Source organism: Austrofundulus limnaeus, unplaced genomic scaffold, assembly GCF_001266775.1.
Source record: "Austrofundulus limnaeus strain Quisiro unplaced genomic scaffold, Austrofundulus_limnaeus-1.0 Scaffold480, whole genome shotgun sequence".
Lineage (NCBI taxonomy): Eukaryota > Metazoa > Chordata > Actinopteri > Cyprinodontiformes > Rivulidae > Austrofundulus > Austrofundulus limnaeus.
Genome location: NW_013952882.1, coordinates 209,736 through 219,719, shown reverse-complemented (window position 1 = coordinate 219,719; position 9,984 = coordinate 209,736). Strand labels below are relative to the sequence as shown.

Here is a 9,984-nt window from a genome sequence, read left to right as displayed (position 1 = left end):
AAAAAAAAAAAAAAAAAAAAAAAAAAAAAAAAAAAAAAAAAAAAAAAGAAAGAAAGAAAGAAAGAAAGAAATTCAAAACATTAAATCAAGGCTGATATTGGTATCAAAACAATCAAAGTTAATCACTGCTGGTTTTGATCTGTGTCTGCACTTTTCTGATAAAACGAACTGAAAGACTTTAAGAATGCGGCAACGATTTTATCCATTATTGCTGCAAACCCAGCTGCCTGAGGGTAGACATGAAAAACATGCATAGTTAGAAGTCAGACAGAGTAAGCTGTCTGCACTCACACACTGACAGGCTGCGGAGAACACTGCACTGCATCATTTTCCAGCTAACAGACCAGAGTCTGGACCATAATAAGCAAAGACCCAGACTGCTGAACCAAAGGAAAACGAATAGGAACAAAGTCTGGGAGCTCTAATGTCGGCCGCAATTCCCTGAAAACCCTTTGGGGTGTCAGTTCATTAGTCCTCTTCATATTGGCTCTGACCCAGCTTAGCAGGTCACACTAAACTAATTAGCTCAACAGCTAACATGCCCTGTGAAAACAAAACAGAGTGATAAAAGGCAAATATTAGAAATTTGGAGAAATATGAACTCATAAAAGCTGTGGGTCCAGAGGGAGTCTGTTGATATTCTACAACTGAAGTGGTTAAGCGGGTGAGGACAAAAACACTGGGAAAAATAAAAGTAATTGTGAATACTGTAATGCTGATAAAAAAAATTTATTAAGACATTGTTAAGCAACAGTAACCAAGATTTAAGCTGTATAGAAACTACAAGATGTTTAACAAGCTGTAGTCTATTTAGCAAGTTTGTTTCCCACAACAGAGCTTGTTTTTTCAATCATTTTCCTGCTGCTTTGATAAATTCAAACAGGCCACCGGTTGTAATTCAATAATCGACCACAATACAGGATAATCAGGAGCTCTGGTCAGCTGATTTTGATTTAGCCCTCACAAGACTGTTTTCAGATAAATGTGCATTATGATCTTTTGTTCATCCTTACCTAATAGTAACTGTGACTCTGTTCTAYAGAAACCCTCTTAAATCAACATGTGACCTCCACGTCCTACAGCATCATTAAGGTCSCATACTAAAAAGGCTACGCATTAACTCCACTCAGTCACAATTCAGGCTTTATGACTTTGAAAACCAATTATGAATGAGCCAGTTACTGGTTTCAAGAAATACCAAGGTGTTAAAAAGTTCCAGTGTTAAAACTACAAAACAGTTCTGTCTAATTAAATGCCTTAAAACTGGAGATGGCTAATATCGTTATTGGTCCGATAAGTAAAACTTGGCCGATATTACCTTACAATATTGATTTCCCACTTTTTAGCTTTGTGTTTCTGTTTCAGGAGGGGAGATGGTTGGTTGAGTGGTCTCTGTTTGATCATGATAGTGATACTGACACTGCTGTAGCGGAAACGTGAATATCTTCGACAAGAGACAGTCAAACTATTGTTCCTGTTAACGCCACCTTTTTCATCCTGCCTGCAACATCTCAAAGTTTGAATAAYGACTTCTCCTGTTATCTCATCTGATACTTCTCCCTTAGGCCTTAGAACAAAGACTAGACTTCCTGTCGCCAGTTAATTTGTTTATCACCTCTTTCAGAATAAGACTGGAATAAACATTGTTTGACATCAAAGGGCCCCTGATGTTAAACAAGAAGAGACAAACACATCAAAAGACTCCCATCAGATTTATCTGTGGGTCAGCAACGCCACACTGTGGACATTTTATCTATTAACCCTGAAAGTATTTTATTTTTCACCCATGTTTTCCGTTTATAACTATAAAAAGCATCTCTTCTGTTACATGTCCTGATAGGTCATGTGACCACCGCAGAAAGTCTTAACCAATGAGAAGTTCCGTTGTGAACAAGGAGTTTTTTCATTGTTCTGCCATGTGTTGAGCTGTNTTTATAACTATAAAAAGCATCTGTGAAGTGTCAAAACAATACCTTGGTACTCTGATTTAAGTACTGTAATAATCATGACATTGTTTAGTAACTTGATCTGTTCTGATTAATTATTACTCTGTTCTTCTGTTACATGTCCAGATAGGTCATGTGACCACCGCAGAAAGTCTTAACCAATGAGAAGTTCCGTTGTGAACAAGGAGTTTTTTCATTGTTCTGCCATGTGTTGAGCTGTAAGAAGTATTTTGAGGAGAGAGTAGCTTTCAGCTCCAGCTTCCCCCATCCTGGGGCGAGGCCATTCGTTTTTCCAACTTTATTTCCTTTTTGTAGTTTGTTCTGATGAAGCTTCTCAAGAAGGAGATTTACATTGATTGAAACAATGAGGCTGATTTAATTGAAGTCGGACGACCACCAGTGTGCCCGCAAGGAACGCAGCCACGGTGCTGGACAACATCTCCAGTGAATGCAAACCGGCAATCCAGATGACCAGGGAGCTTCTGCACAGCTAAGTCACAGACTCGGTTGGACTTCACGTGCCAGCCCAATTAGCATAGAAGTATCCATTCTGGCATCTACAAACTTTGTCGGTAGGAAACATCTTGCTTAATTAATCTGATGGTGTGTTCAAAGATTTAAATCAGATCAGAGTATATCAATGTTCATTCTTCTTCCCCTGAGCTCCCTCTTTGTTTGCTGTAGGCTTAGCAATAGTGAGTTAGTGTTTCACTGAAATATGTTAGAAAGTTGTTCACATGGTAGCCATGTCAGACTACTTACGCCACTCCTTGATCAAGTTTACAGAACTGATTATAAAGTGTGTTTTTGTCTGAGAAATGACTTGTAATGCATATATTTCCCTCTGAACCTCATTTTAAATAATATACGGATGAATTTCCAAATGTGATTTGTCTCCGTCTGTGTATTTCCTTGTCTCACGTCATTAAATTGAAAGAATTAAACGCCTTCATATTTAGAGAATATTAAAAGAAAAGTTTTTCTGAAATTTTACAACAAAAACTTTAGTGGTGCCCCCATAAGGTGAACTTAAACATTTCATACAGTTTGTTTAATTTTAGCGTTTAAAACCCCTACACTGCGCAGCCAGGAATAACTGAAGTACAGAGCCTTGTCAGAGGTCTGGCCATTAATTTACGGTATCAAAAACAGACCCAAGTATTTTTGTGCGTATATGTATAATATAAGTTGTGTGTTTGTGTACTATCAGTAAAKATTGGTYATCGGCCATAACAGCAATAATTTTATTGGGTATCGATACTGGCTGAAATTTTCATATCGGTGCATCCCTACTTAAAACCAGAAAACAGAGACAAGGCACATTTTTCAAGTCTCCCTCTCCTCTCCTAAAAGCAGTCGTTGATGAATTAAACATTTTATCTGTCCAACAACCCAGTCAATCATGGCTTGTCTACCAGAAAAATCGTGTTTGTGATGCCAAATTGTTATGGAAATGTTTATTAAAGGCAGAAAYACATGAATAAAATSAAGGTGCACTGCGTGAATGGTCGTTGARTGATTTAATAAGCTTTGCAATTGCAAGAAAGAGCAGCGACGTAAACAGAACCAATCAGTGAGTCTGCCACGTAGCTACTGGAGAACAGCAAACAGGAAATGGAATATACATCCGGGCGGAGCCCATAATCCAACCAATGACAAAATGACAAATGTTATCAGTAACTTCAAATGGAACAAGGACATGAGACATTAAAGGGCGCCTCTAAATCATAAGGACAGATTATGACAAATCGTAGCACTTATCAAAGAGATACAAAATAGAAATGTCAAGGCAGTGTGAACTTAATAATCAGGCAAAGAGGTATAATTATTTTCCAGCACAGAACACTCATCTGTTTTCAAGGTAATGCTGTTTTGAAATAAATGTTGGCAACAAGCAGCACGGTGGCTTAGTTTGTAAAGATGTTGCCTCTCAGCAAGAAAGTTKCTGGATCGAATCTCGAGCCAGGGACCTGGGTGGAGTTTGCATGTTCCCTGGTTTTCTCCCACGTACCACAAAATATGACTGTTAGGCTAAATGGTAACTCTAAATAGTCCCTATGGGTGAGTGAGAGGGTGAGGTTGTCTCTATGTCRTCCTGTGATGGACCATCTGTCCAGCGCGTACCGCACCYGTCGCACARTTACTGCTGGATATGGGCACCAGTGACCMTGTAAGGAAGGAATGAGTTAAAAGATAGTAGATGAATGTTTGCTACAAGAGTCTGCAAAGTAGCAAGTGAAATACCAGCCTAGGCCTACTGCAGGTTCACTTTATGTAGGCTAAATGAAAGATGAGAAAATAAAATGTCAGATTTTAAAACCTTTTTTTTAAAGTATGAACCCTAAATATTTTGTTCAGTATCATTACACTGCAGTATATTGCCATTATTAATAGGTTTTTATGCCTCCGCCCACTGGGGGGTGGGTAGGCATACTGTTCTCTGGTTGTCCATCTGTGCGTTATCGGGTGTCCATCACACTATGAACTGTATCTCCTGAACTATTGATTGTTGATGTCTATTGATTTCAGTCCAAAATTAACATGGTAATTGTTTTTGGCCCAACGGAGGTCGAAAATATTTTTGGAGTCAGAGGTCAAAGCTGAAGGTCAGGCAAATTGATTTTTGTTGCTTGAATCCTCTTTTTATACAGACAGAAAGTGGATTGGTCACTCAAGCTAATGATATAGTAAAAATCAAAGAGGAACTCATGTTTAGATCTTGTTGATAGTTATATACTTCTTAGAATATTTAAGTCCAAAAATGGATGTCAACAGGTAACTGCGTGCCCAGTGCTTTAAATGGCAAGTCCAGGGCAGGCAGAGGCGTATGAGTCGATGCATTGGTGTCGAGTTCTACCTTGTTTAATTTTAGTTGTTATACTGTGAAAMTGGTATTTTTGCTCAAKGTTATCATTCTGTCAGAATCCAACAGTGGCCCAAGCCTAAACCAACATGTGACCTCTACGGCCCACCAAGCTACTGCATAGCCAGCGGGTATGCTTGAGCTATTTAAACCCCACTCAATCGCAATCCACGCCTAACGGCTTTGAGTATCAACATAAGATTTATGTTTCAAAGTTATAAGTCATTTAAGAAATGCCCTGGGCAGGCTTCCTCGTGTTTCAGTCTTTCCCAGACACATTGATTTGCATTGCAGAATACAAATTAAAGTCAAAAGGTAAGGACTCTACACTAATTGGTCTGTGCTTTGGTGAGATTGGCCTGCTTAAGTAAAAAGGGTGTGTGTGTTCAGGGGGGGTGGGAGTTTAATCCCACAAGAGAATGTTATTCATTATCTTATGTTGCTGGCCAAAATCTTTTACCTTCTTAACACCAGCTTAGATGGATTACATTCAGTTCAAACTGGGCCTTCTGATTTAATTTATTCTCCCCTGCTTACACATTTATGGTGGACCAACCCGGCCATCTGGCTGAGAGAGGCCTGCTCACAGCCTCACTGCTGCGTACGATAATGTGCATGGTAAACTCAAAGGGTATGGTGCCTATATTATTGAGGCCCTGCTCCACAAAGCTCGTCTGATTTACAGACATCAGGCTGGTTCTGTCTCCGCCCCTTTCAGGAGCCATCAAACCACCCTGAGATTGATGAAGCTGGCAGGAGGTTAAAAGCTGCTCGCTGTGGGAAGGCCAGCATGAACTCCAACCTTATAGTCAGAGCTCAGAGGGGACAGGAGCTCAGTGCCAGAGGGGGGATGTGGGGGGACAATAAGACAGAGTGGACCAAGTTTGATCTGCTTTCAAACTCTTTCTGACTTGATAGATTTAGAAAAATCTGTTTCCTCATCAGTACGACCAACTCATTTTTTTTTTGCAGAAACTTCTTATCATGGTTAACATGTTCTAATACAGTTATAGGTCTAATATAGTCTTGGCTTATCTAAAGTACTGAGAGCATTTAGAGTACATGCTCAGTTTTGTTCCTTTGAAATTTATCACTTGCTATTTTGTTCTCAATTGTCCACAAGCTGGTATAACTTACAGTTAAAAAACAGATGTTCAACAACACTAAAACCTGAAATACAGATACTAACCATCAATGTTTTATGAAACGTCTGACACACTTGAGTGTGCAAAATGGGCCTCAAGAGTAAAATTATGTACCCATARCATGTTACTGCTAATAAAATTGGTCAGATTAAAGAAATGTACTTCAAAAGAAGATGATGAAGAGTCAGCTCTTAAAAATACCAGATGATTAGATTTAGCTTTTCTTTCCTTGATACTATCTTGTATGTTGTTCTTTTGTTGACTTTATAACTTACTTCTATTTTTCCCATCAGTTTGTTTGAAGTGTTTTAACAGCCTCTACTTCACCTCTTTTTTCTTATTTATGTCTACCCTACATCTCTTCACATTGTCTTCACACTGCACTAACCGCTGCACACTGTATCACACAGCAGCTTCCACTGACTTGTACTTGAAGAAAGGTCTGGCATTCTTCCACAATGCAGCTGGCACGCTCACTCTGTGTTTCTCKACTCCCACAGTTTAAGCATGTGGGACGACACATAAAACTCTCAATCATCACRAAACAATACACAGACAAAAGTGATTTCCACTTCTATTTTTAACCATGGCTGAATACAGAAACGCTCCTAGTCAGTCATTTTCATACAAAAGTTGTTTGCACCACAATAAACTGACATCACAATAAACACAGCAGCCAGGAAGATGTGAACTTTTACTAAATAAAAAATAAAGCATCTCTACTTAGTCTAAAGTCACTGAACACACATGGTGCAGCAGGCTATAAGGTGGCACTCTCACCTCTAGTTTCTGTTCACAAACTACAACCATGCATGTTAGGTTAATTGGTGACACTAACATCATATTCACACCTGATAGTTCGGTAGACTCAGTTCGATTGGGGACCAAAATTGCAAGATTTGTTTACATTTTCAGTTGGTGTGGTTCACATTCACACTGCTCCCTGTCAAACGAACCAAACCCTGTAAACAGCCTGTTGCCCCTTCACCTGTGGGGGCGCTGCACCAAGAACCACTGAAGAAAACAACAYGAAAAACTCAGATGAAGACACTGAGTGCAACTTCCTTCTTCACAAAATGTAAACAAACATGGCATGACATCAGATTTTAGTGGTAGTAGGATTTATTTTTTGTTTTTGGCAAATGTGCCAAACACTCTTCAACAATGAGCTCAGCATGAGATGAAAATGGTAAATGGTTTGAACTTWTATAGTGCCTTATCAAGTCCACTTGGACCCCAAGGCACTTTACACTTCAGACATTCACACATTCACACACTGATGGCAGTAAGCTACATTGTAGCCACAGCTGCCCTGGGGCACACTGACAGAGGAGGGGCTGCCATGCACCGGTACCACCGAACCCTCTGACCACCATCAGCAGGCAAGGCGGGTGAAGTGTCTTGCCCAAGGACACAACGACTGAAACAGCTGCACAGGGGATCAAACCGGCAACCTTCCGGTTCCAGGATGACTCCCCTAACCACTCCACTACAGCCGCCCCTAAAGATGAAGGAAGATGAAGTGGAGACTATTTTTCACACAAGGCAGCTGAGACTGCTCCATGGGCATTTACGCACTGCAGGGCCGGCCTGGTCCTCAGATGGCCTAGGTCTGGCCCTGCCCAGCCCTGGATGTTTTGCACTGTCATCAGAGCCACCTCCAAGTGGGTGGGAACTGTTTACCGGAAAAGCGCGTAACGGTCCTTAAACGTCGAGTGAGAAGAAGAATGGTGATGCGCAGAAGAGTGGAGAGTTTCCAAAGGCTGTACTTGGCCATACAACAGCAACAGAAAGCGGCTATAGCAAGACGCAGACGGCATCGACGAGTAAGCTAGCAATATTAGCTTGTTACATGCTATCGTTATGAAAGCAGTTGCTTTTTCATAGATCTATATGTTTTTTTAATGACTTGCCAGAGCAAAAAAACATAACTTGTCAAACTGGGCCAGCCCGATTGGAACGTCGCCTGGCCAGGTTCCAGAACTCGGGCTGGTTCTGGCCCTACTATGCTTATGCACAACCGCCGAACCCAGGTTAGAAGTTGACGTAAAAGCCTCATGTGAGGTGGCATTCACCGAGTAGGAGCTAATCCAACTTCACAGCAGTGATGTTTCCCTCATAAAGACATCCAGCAAGGTATTTACAAGATATGAGTAACTTTGTTATTACTGAGAATGTCCTGCGTTATAGTCCGCCTTCTGCTTTTAGAGCTGTCTCTGGTCCACTTGGCGTTCACACATGCGATCGAACCACACCAGAGTTTACTTAAACCGAACCGATTCTAGATTTGGAGGCAGACCAGAGTTCACTTTTTTGGTCTGCATCAGACTTCGATGATGTGTTCACACCTCCCTAAATGAACCAGACTTTCTAGACAAACAAACTAGAGTTTGATTAAAGCRGAACAGGGCTGGTGTGAATACACCATAAATTGTTTCGAGGTGTAAGTGTGAGTAGTTTTTTTTTTCTCATTTGTCTTTATGTGGCCCAGTGACTGGAGATCTGGGTGTACCCTGTATCTCGCACAATGACAATAGAGGTAGGAACCAGCTTCCTGCTACCTGGAAAGTAAACAGTAAGGTAGATAAAATGGATGAATCGATGGATAATGTGCTGCTTTGCTTAGTTAAAATTAGAGACACATATTTCACCATAATGTGCTGGCTGTTTCTTATTCAGCTTTCAGAAGTCTGTACAGTCCAGTCCAAAAGTTTTGAGCCACTCCTTATGATTGCCCACCGCTGAAGGGTAAGTTAAGGGCAATAATGTGCATGTGTTCATTGGTTTGTAAAGCCAGTAAAAGATGTAATAAATCACTGAAAAGATTATAATTAAACTTTCAGAAAGTAATCACTAAGTGGACTTATACAACTACATGAAACTATAGTTGACTGTCATTATTTTTTTCTCAAACACAAGACAAAGGTGTTTTGAATCTAACAAGCCAACAACTCCCACTTGTTCATCTTGAGCTCCTTCTAAAGCCATGCCTCTTAGATCTGTTTGCACACTGTCACTTTTAGCTGGACAAGAGTAATGTTGACCAGTCACTGTACATTTTAAAATACAACAGTATGTTAGGTTTAAAGTGACCTTAACGATAAGCCTTTGTGTTTTCTGAAAGTCTTTGAATTTAACCGTTACTAAAACATTTTTCTTCGTATAAAAAGGTCAATGTACAATAAGAAACAGATGTATTTCAACAAATCAGCTGACTGTTTTCAAGAGAACGTGAGTGTGTTTGTTCAGAAACAGGGTGGGGGTCTGAGCTCGGCCATTCAAAGTTCACTACAGTAGGCTGTTAATTTGGCACCATCTGCTCCTTTCTTACACAAAAGCAGCGGGCAGAGAAGTGTGGGCCTACTGTAGTTTAATGTGCAAGCTGCTAATAGGATTAGACCGATCTGCGTCTTGTCAGGCTGGATTAAAATATGCTCTTTGCTAAAGACCAATGACAGGATCACATCAAATGCACACTTCCCTCTCACGGTCCTGATAATGCCTCCTCACTGATTCCCATCTGATCTTACAAGAGCAATTAAAACAATGGCTAAGCTGATTAAAGCTAAGCATTAACYGGCTTGTGACGCTTCTGATGAGTATAAAAATTACATGAAATTGTTACTGCCTGCTGCCGTAAAAGAAAAGGAGATAAAAAATTTGGGAYACTGTTTTTGTCTGTGTTAATTTGKTTGTACTGTCAGCAAAATATCACAAAACCACTTGATGGATTTCAATACAACRCAGAACAGTAAATTTTGAAATCTGCAACTCATTAACTTTTGAATCCACCCTAATTCAAGGTGGGTCAACTTGATAGCTAATCATCTTGACTTGTGCAAAAATGACTATAATTCAGTTAATTTTACTGATATTGAGCTAAACGTTGGTGTGGTATTAGCTGACAGCAGGGCCAGAGTGGGACTCATTTTCAGCCCTGGAGTTTGATGCCCCTGACCGGCCCACTATGGATCACGACATATTATTAAAGTCATTTTTATAACCTCTAAATCATTGATAATAGTGCACT

General features: G+C 40.2%; 1 protein-coding gene and 1 long non-coding RNA gene across 2 annotated transcripts in view; one reads left to right on the top strand and one right to left on the bottom strand.

The window, feature by feature from the left end:
• chl1b (cell adhesion molecule L1-like b) overlaps positions 1-9,984 on the bottom strand; it is a gene marked incomplete in the record, with an annotated part of 87,944 nt that overhangs the window by 67,869 nt on the left and 10,091 nt on the right.
• LOC106529964 (uncharacterized) lies at positions 1,804-2,835 on the top strand. The gene is made up of 2 exons (XR_001311717.1): positions 1,804-1,840; positions 2,077-2,835. It is a non-coding gene; the product is annotated as an uncharacterized LOC106529964 (long non-coding RNA).